Source organism: Petaurus breviceps, unplaced genomic scaffold (genome assembly GCF_028583685.1).
Source record: "Petaurus breviceps papuanus isolate PSGF00001 unplaced genomic scaffold, PetGlider_PUasm1.0 90919, whole genome shotgun sequence".
Classification (NCBI taxonomy): domain Eukaryota; kingdom Metazoa; phylum Chordata; class Mammalia; order Diprotodontia; family Petauridae; genus Petaurus; species Petaurus breviceps.
This window is the reverse complement of record NW_027187378.1, coordinates 35,789,661-35,806,354: the sequence shown is the minus strand read 5'-3', so window position 1 is coordinate 35,806,354 and position 16,694 is coordinate 35,789,661. Positions and strand designations below refer to the sequence as shown.

The 16,694-nt window shown below is 38.8% G+C and overlaps 1 protein-coding gene across 6 annotated transcripts in view; it reads right to left on the bottom strand.

Annotated features, from left to right (window-relative positions):
* RNF170 (ring finger protein 170) overlaps positions 1-16,694 on the bottom strand; it is a 57,376-nt gene that overhangs the window by 39,755 nt on the left and 927 nt on the right. The gene's annotated exons all lie outside the window — the stretch shown is intronic.

Below are 16,694 nucleotides of genomic sequence, written 5' to 3'. Positions count from 1 at the left end.
GATAATAGACCAAAACTGGAAAAAACGAGAATGAACATGCTAGCCTTTTAGTTACAATGGTGCACCTATTTGCAGCAAATCAACTGGTGTCCATCAACAATCAGTGAATCAAGAATTCATTATACTACCACTTTTGTTCTCACTCTAATGACTTGGTAGCTGTCATAAGTGGGGACTATAAGCATATCAAATAACATTTTGTCATGCTGATTAACATGGTAAATATTCTTGTATTTTCTTATTGTTCCCAAGGTTAGCACTAGCCCCTTAGGACAGTACTTTCTACATAGGGGGCCTTAAAATTTAATGAACTGATGTGAAGATTACTTGAGTTCTTAAAACTCCTCAGTCCTATACTTACTTACCTTAATGAGGTAAGTTAAACAATTATAGATATATATATAGATATATATATATAATTATAAATAATTCAACTGGTTGAAAGAGATATATTAAGTAGGAAGTCTTACAAGTCACAAAGCATATGCTAGGCATGAACAGATTAAATTGTCTTGGTGGGGTCCATTAGCACAGATAAATCAAATCCTCAGTTTGATACCACAGCACTAAGAGATCCAGTGACAGACAGTCTGTCTCTAGTTTGGCCATAGAAGTCATGAAATCAGCTATTACCTGTTTTTTGCCATTTAATTCATAGGACAATCTTATTTTTTGGAAAAATGATAAAAGAAACTGTTAACTTTTCCATTCTTTTACCTCATTGCTATCCTTAAGAATTTTCTACATGACAACTCTTAAAATATTTAAAAGTTATCTTTCAACAACTATCATCCCTTACTCTCCCCTCTCTTTCTTTCTTCTCCAGACTAAGCATCTATCTCTACTTTCTTCAACCAATTTGCATGTAGCATTATTTCAAATGCCCTCATCTTTCTGAATGCCTTTTTTTTAGGGGGGCACACTCCTGCTTGTAAATCACCTTGCACAAAGAAGCCTAGTATTCTGAATGCTCAAAGTCTCTGACTTTGTTTTTTCCTGCCATAACCAGTCTACTGGATACAGAACATCAAAGAGGGGCTTAGAGGAATACAGCAGGAAGTAACCAGCTGGCTGTAATATTCCTGTGTGGTAATCACTAAGAAATCAACAGCATGGGAGAGGAAGCTAAGTTTGTTAAGTATTAGGGAAGCTCAAAAAGAAAAATGAGAGCCTCTCTCAGGAAGAAAAGCACTGTGAGTACACTGGTATGAAAAGGTGGCCAATGAATGCAAAAAGATTGTTCAAATAGTGCTCCCCCTAGGCTATACAAATCAGATTGAGTAGATGACCACAAAAATTTGAAATTGCATTAATAAGCCTTATGTATAGTTGGATGTAAAAAAATAAGAAAAGATAGCTAGGCAAGAGGAAAGGATTATTTTACTCTGAAATTATGAGTTATATTTGTTATACAAATTTTTAAGAACTGACTTACTTGTTATGTAGTTTGATGATGATCAGGGAAAAGAAATATATTCTTTGGGACACCTATGATTAGGAATACTCACTGGAAAGCTGCTAGTTCCATCTCAAAGCCTAGCCCATATAGTTCAGAACTCTTTGCAAGCTAGGGAAACTTTCAACCTATTAATTTTTTCTCAAGAGAAAAAATGGAAGACAGGAAGAAGGCAAACATTACACACCCCTACCCTAGGAAAAGGTGAGATATGAAATTCTAAGATTTGAGAAGATGCTTTGAAGATCACTTTGCTTAATAACATCAAAAAATGAACACTATAGGTAACCTATACTTTATTTCAAGTGGAAAAAACAGAAAATTGTTAAAGTGATTCCTAGGACAAGAGAGTGGTTCTAGGAATAATAAAAGAAGGCACAAGACAAACTAAAGGAAATGGAGTTTACAAAGTTAAATAAACAACCAAAATAATTTTTTGCATTCATGAGTGATCTTTTGCTGAAATAAAAATTCTTTAGTAATATCTTTATCACGTAAATGTGTCTTTTGAAGAATATGGGGACAGAGATTTTGAGCTGAAAGAAACCGTAGGGATGATCTAGCCAGTCTAGCCTTTTCATTTTACAAATGAGTAAACCAAGCTCAGCAAGGTTAACTGACTTACCCAGTTAGTTAGTAAAAGGAACATGACTCTAAATTCACTATTCTTTCTACTAATGAAGATAATAAACATTTATTAAGCACCTGCATATATGCTAAGTACTGTTCCAAGTACTTCAGATACAAAGAAAGGCAAAAGAAAGTCTCTCCCTTCAAGGAGATAGATCATAGTCTAACAAAGTGGAGAGGCAGGGTGAAGAACAAGGTAAGCAACTATGTAAAGCCAAGATATCTACAGGTATAAAGTGGAGAAATAAGGCAACAGCAATAACGGGGGCAAAGAAAGGATTATTGCATTAGGTGAGACTTTAGCTGGGACTTAAAGGTAACCAGGAGGTGGAGATGAGGAGAGAGAATTTCAAGTGTGGAGGTAGCAAGCAAAAATACAACAACCTTGGAGATGGAATGTTTTGTGTGAACAACAGCAGGGAGGTCAGTGTAGTTGGATTGCAGAGTACCTGGGAAGAATAAAGTATAAATAAGACTGGAGAAAGAAGGGGCTGAGTTATGAATAGCTTTAAATGCCAGAGAATTTTATATTTAAATTTTTATTCAGTTTTTAATTTTTTGCTTTTTGGAGGGGGGAAGTTAAGGCAATTGGGGTTAAAGGACTTGCCCAAGGTCACATGACTAGTTTTTTGTGGGTTTTTTGGGTGTTAAGTGTCTGAGGCCGGATTTGAACTTAGGTCCTGCTGACTCCAGAGCCTGTGCTCTATTCACTGAGCCACCTAGCCTCCCCTTTATATTTATTTGATATTGAAAGTTAACAGGGAGCCACTAGCGTTTATTGAGTAAGAGGATGACATAGACTTTACTTTAATTGAAGATCAATTTGACAGCTGAATGGAGGATAAAATGATTTGGAGAGAGACTTGAGGCACGGAATCCAACTAGCAAGCTGCTATAGTCCAAGTTTAAGTTGATGAGAGTCTGCATCAGTGTAGCAGCAATGTCAGAGGAGAGGAGGGGATATATACAAGAGAGTTACAAACTAGAATTGATAGATTTTGGCAAGTGACTGGATATGATGGGTGAGAGGAATCAAGAATAACACCTAGAGCATGAGCTTGGGTGCCTGGGACAATGGCAGTGCCCTCAACAGTAAAAGTTAGGAAAAAACAAGTGTTTTTGGGAAAAGGTAACAAATTCTGTTTTGGCTATATCAAGCTTAACACATCTATGAGACAAACAGTTCAGCATGTTCAATTCACAGCTGGAGGTGTAAGATTGAAGGTTAGGAAGAGAATAAGGACTGGATAAGTAAATCTGAGAATCAGTACCATGTTTGACTACAGAAATTAGACACCTTAATAAAAGGAGTCCAAGACATTGCCAACAACAAGAAAATTACTGCTTGGTTAAAAAAATAAAAGGACAGATAAATACTAAACAGATGAAAGGAAGCTGTCATTAGTTTTATACACTGCAATATTTTGATTCATTGGGAGCTAATGAAAAGTTTCAAATACTTATTATAAAACTATTGAAGAGGTCATTTAGAGAAACTGATCTAATCTCAACATATCAATTCAAAAGAAGAGTCAGATGAATTCAGAATTGTAACAAACAGGCCTTACAGAAGTTGTGGGTGGAGTACAAGGACAACTTCAACTTTATAGGAGCTGATGAAAATGCTACATTTCCATCAAAATTCCTAGGGTCAAGGGGTACTAAATATATTTGCTCCAAATGCCAAAATTCATATCCTCTACACTTTGGAGTCCCTAGTTTTGTTGAGTGGGAGGGTTTATTGATCATTTCCCAGTACTGGAGAGGTAAGGGAAAAATATGTCTTTGAATGTGCTGATAGTGAACCCCTACAATTATAGAATTTAGAACTTGAGAGGACCTTGCAAATTACCTGGTCCAGTTTCCTTATTAAACAGTGAAACTTCCAGATATCCAGACATTCTCTGATATCTACAGAAAAGAAGAAATTTCCTCATGAGCAGGACTATTTATGGTACTGCTGCTAAAGTATCCATGTGCATACTAGAAAACTATAAATGGTATAGTAATGACAATTGAAATATGCCAGGTCTCCAACAGATAAGGGGTCAAAGGATATGAACAGGCAGTTTTCAAAAGAAAAAATTAAACGGTATCAACAATCATAAAAAAAGGAATGTTTAGGGGCAGCTAGGTGGCACAGTGAATACAGCACTGGCCCTGGAGTCAGGGGGGCCTGAATTAAAATCTGGCCTCAGATGCTTGACACTTACTAGCTGTGTGACCTTGGCCAAGTCATTTAACCCCACCTAATTGCCTTTCCTTTGCCCCTCCCCCCCCAAAAGAATGTTTAAAATTACTGATAATGAAATTAATGCAAGTTAAAAGAACTCTTAGGTTTCTTCTCACATCCAAATTGGCAAAAAGATGAAAATGGTCACTACTAGAAACACTGTGAGAACACAGATATATTCATGCACTGTTGGTGGAGCTGTAAACTGGTCAAATCATTCTTGTGGGAAACATTTGGAAATATATTTTTAAAATCTCTTGCCTATATTATAAAAATACATACCTCTTGATAAAGAGATACTACTAATAGATTTATGCCTGAAGGAGGTCAAAGACAGAAGCAAGGTCCTATACAGACAAAAAATATGTGTGTGTATATATATACACACAGACATATATATTGCAGCAGCAAAGAACTAGAAGAAGTGTAGGTGTCCATCAAACATGGAATGACTAAATTAGCTAAATATATCAATGTAAGAGACTATTATGATTTGTGGAACAACATATATGAAGAATCCAGAGAAACATGGAACCATTTGTATAAACTGATGCACAACACAATAAGAAGAACCAGGAGAATAATTTATAAAAAATGATCACTTACAATGTAAAGAAAAAACAATACTGAAAGTCTTTAGAACTTTGATCTATATAATGGCTAATTATCACTTCAGGACCTCTAGTGAAGAATATTTCTTGCCTTTCATCAAATACTGTGTTTCCCCGATAATAAGACACTGTCTTATTAATTTTTGGACAGAAAACCACCAGAGGGCTTATTTTAAGGGGAGGGCTTATTTTAATGAACATTGACAGCAATTTTAATAAACAGGTAAATGTGAACAAAAAAATGTACCTTTATTCAATAATGAATTCAATAAAGAACAGGATGACGCGCTCACTGCTGCAGCTCTGAGTAGCGTGCATTTCACGGGGCGGGGGGGGAGACGGCACATACAGAGGGTACCGTAATGTAGCGTGTAGCAGAGGGGATCACCTTCACTACAGTAGCAATCTCAATAGGGCTTATTTTCGGGGGAGGGCTTATTTTAGAGGAATCTTACACAGTAAGGGGAGGGCTTGTTTTCAGGATAGGTCTTATTATCGAGGAAACACGGTAGGCAATGGAATATTAGGAATGGAATGGAGGATATGATATTGAATTTGGACAATATGTTGGTTTTTGTGGGGGAGGGTTTGGGGTGGGCTTAAATGTATTTTATTTTAGATAACCTTCATGACATTTTTTCCCTTAAAAATGCCTCCACTCCAAATATATCAAGGCAAAAAATAAATAAAGCTCAATATAGCATCAGTTCAAGTTTTTCCAAGTCCTGGTGTCATATGAGAAAACAAAAAAACAGCAGCCAGTTACAATGGCAAAGTAATCCAAAGTAATTAGCTAAATTTGTTAACATTTCACCAATCGTAAGGTATCCTTAAAGAAAATCTTGAATGGGGCAAAACCATGATTACATAAGTCCAATAGAGCCACCATGCCATCTAGATTAATGTTTTCACCCATAAAGAACGGAGATAATTTAAAAATTATTGGACTACCTGAAAGCCATGATTTAAAAAAGAACCTAGAAATCATCCTTCAAGAAATTCTCTGGGGGGCTAGGTGGCACAGTGAGTAAAGCTCCAGCCCTGGAATCAGGAGGACCCGACTTTGGTTCTGGCCTCAGACACTTAGCACCCACACAAAAAAATAGCCGTGTAATCTTGGGCAAGTTACTTAACCCCAGTTGTCCTCCAAAAGGCCAAAAAAAAAAAAAGAAAGAAAAAGAAATTCTCAAGGAAAATTTCCCTGATGTTTTAGAACCAGAGGGAAAAATAGAGGTTGAAAGAATCCACCAATCACCTCCTGAAAAAGACCCCTTCCCCCAAAAAAATTTGACTCAGTTCTTCATGTTTGAGAAATTAGGCCTTTATCAGGAGAAACTTGCTTCAAAAATTTTTCCAGTTACTATGCTTAATTGTATTCCCCTCCATCCTATCCCTGCACCCCATGTATTCTATTCTCTCTCTCCTTTTACCCTGTCCCTTCTCAAAAGTGTTTTGTTCCTCCAGTCTGCCCTTCCATCACCCTATCCCCTCCCCCTCCTACTTTCCTATAGGGTAAGATGGATTTCTATACCCAATTGAGTGTGTATGTTATTCCCTCTTTGAGCCAATTCTGATGAGAATAAGGTTCACTCACTCCCTCTCCCTTCTTCCCCCCCTACTGTAAAAACTTTTTCTTACCTCTTTTATGTGAGATAATTTACCCCATTCTACCTCTCCCTTTCTATTTTCCCCAGTACAGTCCTCACTCATCCCTTAATTTTTTTTTAGATATCATACCTTCATATTCAACTCACACTTTTTTTTTTTTGCTTTTTTTTTGCAGGGCAATTTGGGTTAAATGACTTGCCCAAGGTTACATGGCTAGTTTTTGTGTTAAGTCTGAGGCTGGATTTGAACTCAGGTCCTTCTGACTCCAGGGCCGCTGCTCCCAACTCACACTTTTGCCCTCTGTCTACCCTAATAATGAGAAAAGTCTTATGAGTTACAAATATCATCTTCCCATGAAGGAATATAAACAGTTTAAAACTTATTAAGTCCCTTATGTTTTCCCTTTCCTGTTTACCTTTTTAGGCTCCTCTTAAGTCTTGGATTTGAAAGTCAAATTTTCTATTCAGCTCTGTTCTTTTCATCAAGAATGCTTGAAAGTCTGCTATTTCACTGAATGTCAATTTTTTTCCCTTGAAGGTTTAAAGTCAGTTTTGCTGGGTAGATGATTCTTAGTTGTAATCTTAATTCAAACTTTGCCCTCCAGAATATCATATTTCAAGCCCTCTGATCCTTTAATGTAGAAGCTGCTAAATCTTTTGTTATCCTGACTGTGATTCTGCCATACTTGAATTGTTTCTTTCTGGCTGCTTGCAATATTTTCTCCTTGACCTGGGAACCTGGAATTTGGCTATAATATTCCTACCAATTTTCATTTTGGGATCTCTTTCAGTTGAATTGCTGGATTCTTTCCATTTCTATTTTATCCTCTGGTTCTAGAATATCAGGGCAGTGTTCCTTGATGATTTCTTTAAAGAGGATGCCTAGGCTCTTTTTTTTATTGTGGCTTTCAGGTAAACCAATAATTCTTAAATTATCTCTCCTGGATCTATTTTCCAGTGAAATATTTCACTTGTATTCTTTATTTTCCATTCTTTAGGTTTTGTTTTATTATTTTTTTATTTCCCTTAAAGTCATTAGCTTCCATTTGCTCCATTCTAATTTTTAAGGAATTCTTTTCTTCAGTGAGCTTTTGGACCTACTTTTCCATTTGGCCAATTTTTCTTTTTAAGGCATTCTTCTCATTGGCTTTTTGGACCTCTTTTACCATTTGGCCTAGTCTGTTTTTTTAAGGTGTTATTTTTTTCATTTTTATTTTGTGTGTGTGTGTATAATGTAATGCCAAGGAAAGGCAACTTCCCAAGGTTCAGAATACCAGCATAGGTGCTCTCCATTTTATTCAGTAACCAACCAAGAACAGAGAAGATCAAAATATGACATCATTCAAAATACAGCATTTACTAAGTGTGATTAAATAATCTCCAAGTACTACCCCACCCCAGGACCTTCCATTCATTCAATCAATTACAAAGTCCTTGTTCTAAATACTACTTCACCCCTAGGCTGTACCTTCATTTAGTCCATCACAAAACCCCTCTTCTCAAATGGAGATTAGTTTCCAAACATAAGTAAAGTACATTCATTTGTTCAACCATAGAACACAAAAAGGTCAAAAGTTCCCCACCCCTGGATCACAATTGAATCTACCCCAGAGTTACAACAAGTTTAAGCACAGCACTTAATACCCAAATGGAGGTCTTTTCTTCATCTTGATAACATGCAAGTTCTCAGCAATCTTAGTTCCTGGGGAGACAAGGCTTAGCAAGGCCACAAGATACATTGCCAGTCTCTTCATTAATTCATCCTCTGTCTGCAGAACGGTCCTAGAACTCCTGAAAACATTAGCAAAACCCTCTCCCAGGATTTCTGTAAACATACAAGAAAATCCTTCTTCAGGGCTTCTGAACCAACAGAAAGGTTCCCAGACCCCTGCAACAACAGCACTGCCCTTCACCAGTGGACAGTATTCACTCTGTCTGCAGGCAGTCTCAGTAGCTCTGAACCAACAGAAAGGTTCCCAGACCCCTGCAACAACAGCACTGTCCTTCACCAGTGGACAGTATTCACTCTCTGTCTGCAGGACAGTCTCAGGAGCTCTTAGCCAACAGCCAGGTTCCAGGACTTCTTCAACAGGACTGTCTTTCACCAGTGGACAAATCTGGCAAAACAACATCAAAACAGACAGACAAAGTACCAGCAAAACAGCCATGTCTCCTCAGTCCTTGGCAGCTCTGGGGGCAGGTCTCAAAAGTCCAGGGCAATTCAAGGTGGCCCTCAGCAATCCTCTTAGTCTCTCTCTGCCTCCACAAGGGTGCTGCTTCCAAAAAGTTCTTCTGCCTCTCTGTCTCTCCAAATCTACGTCACCAGCTCCTCCCAGTTCAGGACTTTCTTTTCTCATCAACAAGTCCATCCCACAGGTGGGATTAACAAGCTCTGGGTTTTAACACAATCAGTTTGAAAACCAAGCCAATACAGGGGGATCTTTATATTTCATTACTATCACAGTGTGTGTCTCCTTTCCAAGCTGTTGACTCATTTTTCATGACTTTCTTGCATCCCTAATTTTTCTTCCCAATTTTCCCTCTACCTCTTACTTGATTTTCAAAATCCTTTTTGAGCTCTTCCATGGCCTGGACCAATTCATATTTTTCTTGGAGCCCCTTTGGATGTAGGAGCTTTGACTTTGCTGTCTTCTGAATGTATGGTTTGATCTTGTCAGTATAGTAATGTTCTATAATCACTTTTTTCCATTGTTTGCTCATTTTCCCCACTTCTTACTTGACTTTTAACTCTTTGTTAAGGTAGGGCTCTGCTTCCAGGGTAGAGGGCACACTATCCCAAGCTTCAGGGGTTTAATGCAGCTGATTTCAAAGGGGACTGTAAGGTTTCATTTCTTCCAAGGTGGTATGATCCAAGGAGAGTTGTTTGCTACTCTCCTGGTCTGTGTTCTGGTCTGGTGACCACAGCACTCTTTTCTATCCTGAATTTGTGAGGAGAATTACCTTCCCCCACCCCTCCCACTGGGGACACAAGTTCTGCTATACTAATGTTCCTCCTCATCCTGGGACTGCCACCCAGGACTGAGCAAAGCAGCAGAGTCCTGCTTCAGTGCTACCAAAAAGACTCCTGTCATCTCCTTCTGACTGGCTGTTTGATCCTCTTACCATCTGTGGACTGAGAACTCCAGAAGTAGCCACTGCTGCTACCTCTGCTGATCCAATCACTCCCAAGGCCTATGATGGACTGTTCTCCATCTTCAGGCACATGCAACAGACTCTTCTTGCTGACTCTAAGTTGTCTTTGGCATCTATGAGCAGAGAAGGCTGGAACCCACCACTGTTGCCAGTGATTCAGTCGCCTCAAGGCCTGCTCCTAGTTTGCTGGGACCCAGTCTGTGCTGGTGCAGCCTGTGCTGGATCGCTCTCCTCTCTCACCCTTGTACAACAGGCCTTCCCTGCCAACCTTCCAAGTTCTCTTGGGCTAGAAATTTTTTTTACTCCATCTTTTTGTGGGTTCTATTGTTACAGAATTTGTTTAGAGTCGTTTTAAAGAAGGTATTTGGAAGGGTTTTGGGGAGAGTTCAGGCGACTCCCTGCTTTACTGTAAGTAGCATCAGTAATGGGAATGTAAATTTATGTTGTTGTCATCTTTCTAAGATTGTATTGTGTAAGATCTTCCCTGCCCCTAGGTTAAGTGCACCTGGAGTCTGTGGTGGGAGGCTTGTTTTTCAGGAGATATTTTGTGATTGGGCAGTGGGGTCAAGAGGGTTGTTGCATTCTCTGAGCCAGGAGAAGGCTATATAAACCTTGATGTGAGACTTTGTTCTGGGGCTCACTTTGAGAAGTATTGTGATTTGGCCAGATGAGACTCAGAGCAGTCCTTTAGAGCCCCGCCCCAGCTTTGAAAAATCCAGATGTTGATGCTTCCCTCTCTAGTAACTGACTAGATATGGATGTAATGGTTGGACAGTTGGAGACCTGTCTGTTTGAAATGTTTCTCTGTCTTGTAACTTTTGCTAGTAACCTGTCTGTATATTCTGAAGTTTGGGGTGCTGACTTTTTCCCCTGAACTAGGTAAATGATAAGTTTGATTAAAGCAAGACTGTTAACACATTTTGAGTTGCTTTCCTTTAGAAAAGCAGATCTAAGAACTTGTGTTGGCAGCCACTCTGGGGATGCTGGGGTGCTTGCTGTAACACCACCTTCATCTTGGCTCTGCCTCCCCAGACTTTGGGCATTTTCACTGACTGCCCTCTATACCAAGGACTCTCTCCCTTTCCATCTCCACCTCCTGGCTTCCTTCAAGTCTCAGCTAAAGTTACACTTTCTGCACAAGAAGCCTTTTCTGATTCCTTTAATGATAGTGCATTAACTGAAATATTTGTAAAGTACTTAGCAAAGTGAGAGACCCAGAGCTGCAATTTAATGAATGCTTCCTCCATCCCCTTGAGCTTTCCCTCTTTTGATCACTTTCAATTTATCCTGCTTATATCTCACTTGTAAATAGGTGTTTATACCTTGTTTCCCCCATCCCCCCTTGAGGGCAGGCATTGGCTTTTGTCTTTCTTTGTTTCTCCGGCACTTAGCACAGAGCCTAGCATAAGCAGGAGCTTAATAAATGCTAGGTGACTGACCAAACAGATTACCCATAGTCATTTCTATAAGGACAGGAAATCAATTTTATTTCTGGAAATGTAGCAATATTATGGGCATATCAATTAATAAACAATCATTTTTTTTTAAAGCAATTGGGGTTAAGTAACTTGCTCAAGGTTACACGGCCAGGTGTTTCTGGGTGGGTGCTAAGTATCTGAGCCCGGGATTCGATCTCCAGGTCTTCTCAACACTGGAGCCGGTGCTCTTACTCGCTGTGCTACCTGGCCGCCCCAAAACAATCATTTCTTAAGCACCTACCATCCTAGATACTGAGGATATGAAGACAAAAGCAAAATTGTCTCCAAGGAGCTTACTGGGAAAAACAATATGTATGTGCATGAATGTATGTGTATGTGTGTAGATATACATACACACACACACACACACACACAATAAACTATTCTTTTATGTGGGTCCTGGAGTCAGGAGGATCTGAGTTCAAATGTGACTTCAGATACTACTAGCTGTAACTAGACAAGTCACTTCACTCTGTTTGCCTCTGTTTCCTCATCTATAGTGAACCATTCTATTATCTATGCCAAGAAGACCCCCAAATGGGGTCATAAAGAGTTGAACACAACTAACTGACTAGATTACACTTAGGTCCCAAAAGGTTTTACTAGCTTAAAACTGCACTAAGACTTTTGAGATATAATGTATAAAAGTTAAATACATTTGGCAGTGGTAAAACTAGTACTAGAGAGGGATCAGGTCTTTGTATAGCAGCTGGCACGAGAGGTGAATTCTGAAGGAAGCTAGGGATTCTTAAGTGGTGAGAGGGAGAGGAGGTTCCAGGAATGGGGGACAGGCTGTCAGACATAAGACAGGGAATGTTATCTATTAGGAATAGTAAATAAGTCACTTTTACTAGAATGTACAGGCCATGAAGGAGAGTAACATAACAAATCTAAAAAGGAAAACTGAAGCCAGATTGTTGAAAGGCTTTAAATGACACAGAGGAATTTGTGTTTTATCCTAGGGGAAACAATAGGAAATCACTGATACTTTTTCAACAAAGGAGTGACATGGTCAGTCTTGTGCTTCACAAGTATTAATTTGGCAGCTGCATGGAGGAGAGACGGAAAAGGGAGTAACTAGAAGTAAGGAGATAAACTAAGAAGCTACTGCAGTAGCTAAGAGGTGATGAGGACTTGAACCATAGCTGGTAGCTGTGTAGTGGAGAGAAGGCAAAGATTAGGGAAATGTTATAGAGGTAGACTCATTAATACTTGTAACTGATTAGATAGACAGGATGAAAAGAGAATGAATAGACAAGGAGGTGTCTAAGGTGCAAACCTGGAAAAGTGGTATCCTTGACAGAAAAAGGGAAGTTAGAGTATATGGGTTTGAGGAAAAGATAATGAGTTTTGTCTTAGACATTCTGGGTTTGAGATGCGTATGAGAAATCCAGTTCAAAATGTCCAAATGGCAGTTGATAATATAAGATTGGAACTTAGGAGAAAGATATGGGCTGGATATATAGGTCTGGAAGTCATCTGCACAGAGATGATCATTCAAGGATAACTGCAGAGAGTAGACAAAGAAAAGCAGATGACCTAGGTAAGAGCCTTGGAATACCCCCATGGTTAGAGGCCAGGACATGGAGGTTATTCCAGCAAAGAAAACTAAGGCATGGTCAGACAGGTAGGAAATCAAAAGAAAGTGGTTTCACAAAAACTCAGAGAGGAGGGAATATCTAGGAGGAAGAGGTGAACAATATCTAATGTTATGCTGAATTAGATAAAGGCTATTAGATATGACAATTAAATGATCATTATTAACTTTGGAGAAAGTAATTTCAGTTGAGAGATAATCAACCAATAAACATTTATAAAGCGCTTTACTGTGTGCCAGGCACGAAGGTCAGAAGTCAGTATATGGAGCAGAGAAGTGAATTTTTCCTTATTTTTCCTTTTTCCAATGACAAGGACAGAATGAAGACATTACAGGAAAAAGGATTCAACTCCAGAAACAAAGACTACTTACCTAGCAGTACTGTTATGAATATGGATCAAATGGTATAACTTTGCAAAGTTAAAAAATACCATTATTACTACTTATAAACATTTTTGCAAATAGGAAAATTTCATATTTACTAATGAATGTGATAGGGTGTAATTACATTTCTTTCTCTTCATAGGAACAGTACTTGTTGAGTGGAATTGAACTGGTCATTGTATAAAATCACATAAATACTTAAGCAATCTCCACATATTTATGACTTTAAGACTTGCCTTCATACACATGTACAAGAAGACACATAGAATCAGGACTATCTTAAGAGTTAAATACATAATTATATTATAACAGGACAGAAGTTCCTGATCTTTCTCTGAGGGGTTAGTTTTTATTTCCTAACACTGAAAATTCAGGACAGAACTGGTACTGACAGCTAAATACTATAGTGGAAAAATCACTGAAAATGCTGACTGAAAAAGAGAGTGGGGAATTACTGACCGTATATATTGCCTAGGAATAAGGAGAAGTGGATGGCTGCCAGAATTGTTCTTACTTCTAGGAATGCCTATGAACTGAGATTTATTGGGTAAGGGTTGGAGATCTACCAGTAGATCTTGATCAGCTAGTTGTGGGCTCCTGTATTACAAGTATTGCAAGTATTTTATGCAAGAGAGAGTGAAGAGGGAATTATTTGAGCTGACAGGTCAAACAATATTGGGGGGGAGGAAGAATGCCATGAATCACCATCTACCTTACTTTGGAAAGGCTGTATGGAGGAGATAGGGTAAAATTTAGATATATTTTGCAAGAAACTCGGTGCAATTAATTAAATGACTTAAGGTAAAGGATGGAGAAAAGTAAAAAACTTACCCCAAAGATTTAGTGCATTGGAAGATGAAGATATGGTATTAATATCAATTCTGAAACCATTTCCAAGAACCTAAGGCTTTAATTCTCTACCTTTTTTCCAGTAAAATCTTACTCAGAAAGGAAGCTCTTTTTATGTGGCTTACATAGGCAGCTGGGCCTAGAGTCAGGAAAACCAGAGTTCAAATCTAAGCTCAGGGGCTTACTGACTCTGTGACCCTGGGGTAAGTCATTTAACTTGGTTTGTCTCTCCTCTATAAAATGAGCTGGAGATGGAAAAGGCAAACAACTCCAGAAAATTTAATAGAATAGGGGTGGCTAGGTAACACGGTGAATAAGCACCAGTCCTGGTATCAGGAGGACTTAAGTTCAAATCAGGCCTCAGACACTTAATACTTACTGTGACCTTGGGCAAGTCACTTAACCCCAATTGCCTTCCCACCTCCAAAAAGCAAAAAAAAAAAAAAAGACAATAGAACAACAAAGGCATAGGTGAAATAAGAACAGTGCCTTTACTACCTAGTTGTAAGGAATTAATGAATGAATGAAAAGCATTTATTAAGCACTTACTAGGTGCGAAGCACTTATGCTAACTGCCAGGGATACAAAGAGAAAAGAAGGCTGTCCTCTCAAGACTTTGTGTATATCTCTATGTCATGCTATAGTTTTCCGAAGTATAAACTAGAGTTAATACCCCTTTCCCTATATACCTTACAGAATTTCTGGAAGGATCATGATAAGATAAGAGATGTTAAAGTACTTTGAGGGGAGAAAAATGTTCTAAAAATGCTTGACATTATTACATATGTGGAGACTTAGAAAAATCTAACAAAGAAGAGAAGTGAAAGTATGACTAAACCCAGCACAATCCCACCCCTGCTTCACTGTCATTTTACTAGACTCCTGCTCTAAGGACCAATAACACTGCAGCACCAAAATCTTTATCCAGAGTGCTACCCTTCTGTTCTAATGTTGCTGGGACAAAAGAGAAGCAATGAACTTTGTCTCAAAAAACAGTAGTGTTTACTTATCATCAGATAAATATGGTAGGTACAAACTGCTGAGGGAGGCAGTCCTGATAACTACTGCTCAGATCTCCAGAGTTTTCTCTAAAGCCTTCTAATTTCACATAAGTTCCACGTAGGCACCTCAAATCTAGATCCAAAGAAAAAATTAGTGCTTTTCACCCTCAAGTACAAGGAAATTTGTAGTACATGTAATACATATCTATACCAGGTATCAGTAATCATCTAGAAAGCCTTTAACAAATATTTCATTCCACTAGTGTAGGTGGATCCACAAAAAGACACTGCGAAGTCCAACATATTGTGGGTAAGAAAGCAACATTTATAAAGAAGGACAGAAGATCAAGGCTGTCTAAACCTGGCAAACTGAGTTAAAAAGTATAGGTGGTACTTGATAAACAGGTCCATAAAGTTTGCATAAGGGAAGGCACAAAGGAAATGCTGCTTTGTGTCAAATTTAATTCCATTTATAAGCATTTATTCACTTGAACAAACTTGAAGAAGCAGCAGATGGCCAAAGATTTTCAAAAGGAATGAATTAAGCAGAACTGGGAGAAATTTGTTTTGAACTAAGTTAAGAGACAGTGGAATTTACCAGTGGAGGCATTTTCTCCAGGCTTGTGATTTTATTCACTCCCAATAAGCAAATTCTTACTACAGAGGCAGATGAGCAATTATTCACAATTTACAAATGCCTAGGGGCACTAAGGGGTAAAATGATTTACTCAATCTCACACAGCCAAGAGGATCAGAAGAGGGAACTGAACCCAGGTGTTCTCCAGTTCAATTCAGTTTTATATCCACTAATATTCTATCTACTAAATCTCTATATGGTACATTACTATTAGATAAATTGGTCAGTCAAACATTTAGTAAGCACTTACCACGTGCTAGGCAATGTGTTAGTAACCAGGATACAAAAATCACAGGTCCCTACCCTCAAGGAGCACATTTTAAGGGGGAATACAACATGCAAATAATTATACAGGAAAAATATCTATAGTATAAGTAGAAGGTAATTTCAGAGGGAAGGCACTCTACGGATGGTAGAAGAGAGAAGGGACAAGAAAGGCCGCCTACAGAAATTGGGATTTAAAGGTGAATCTGGAAGAAAGTCAAGGAAGTTAGGGGGCTGAGGCTAGGAGGGAGAGCATCCCAGGCATGGGGGACGGGGGTGGGGTGGGAACATCCAGTGAAGAGGCCACCCTTTCAAGCTGAGTTATGATCCAATGGCCATAAAAAAGTGAATTGCAATTCTGTGACCTTCTAACAAGACCTTGGTAACATACCATAAAGAATACGAAACAATGTTTCTCTCCTTACTCCTTCCTAGCTGCAGAGGATGATTAATAAAACACAACCAGAATGACCCCACAGTCAGTAGTCCGATTCATCCCTCCTCAGCCCAGCCCCCTTACTCATCGGTTTTTTGTTTGTTTGTTTTTTAAATAAACTCTCAACATCCGGGCCACCCCCTGCAACAAAGACTTTCCCCCAGTCGGTCAGGGCCTACCTTCTATGCCTCCCACCCTTCACAATACAACTCGTTATTCCTCTTAAACATCTGAATAAATGATACCGGCTATTTGCAGTCTCTCTGGAAGGCTCCACGAGGGCATAACTTAAGTATGTTATCTAATGCAGAGCCCTCGAATGCTAAACTGATCTAAGTTCCTGTCCAGCTTTACCCCC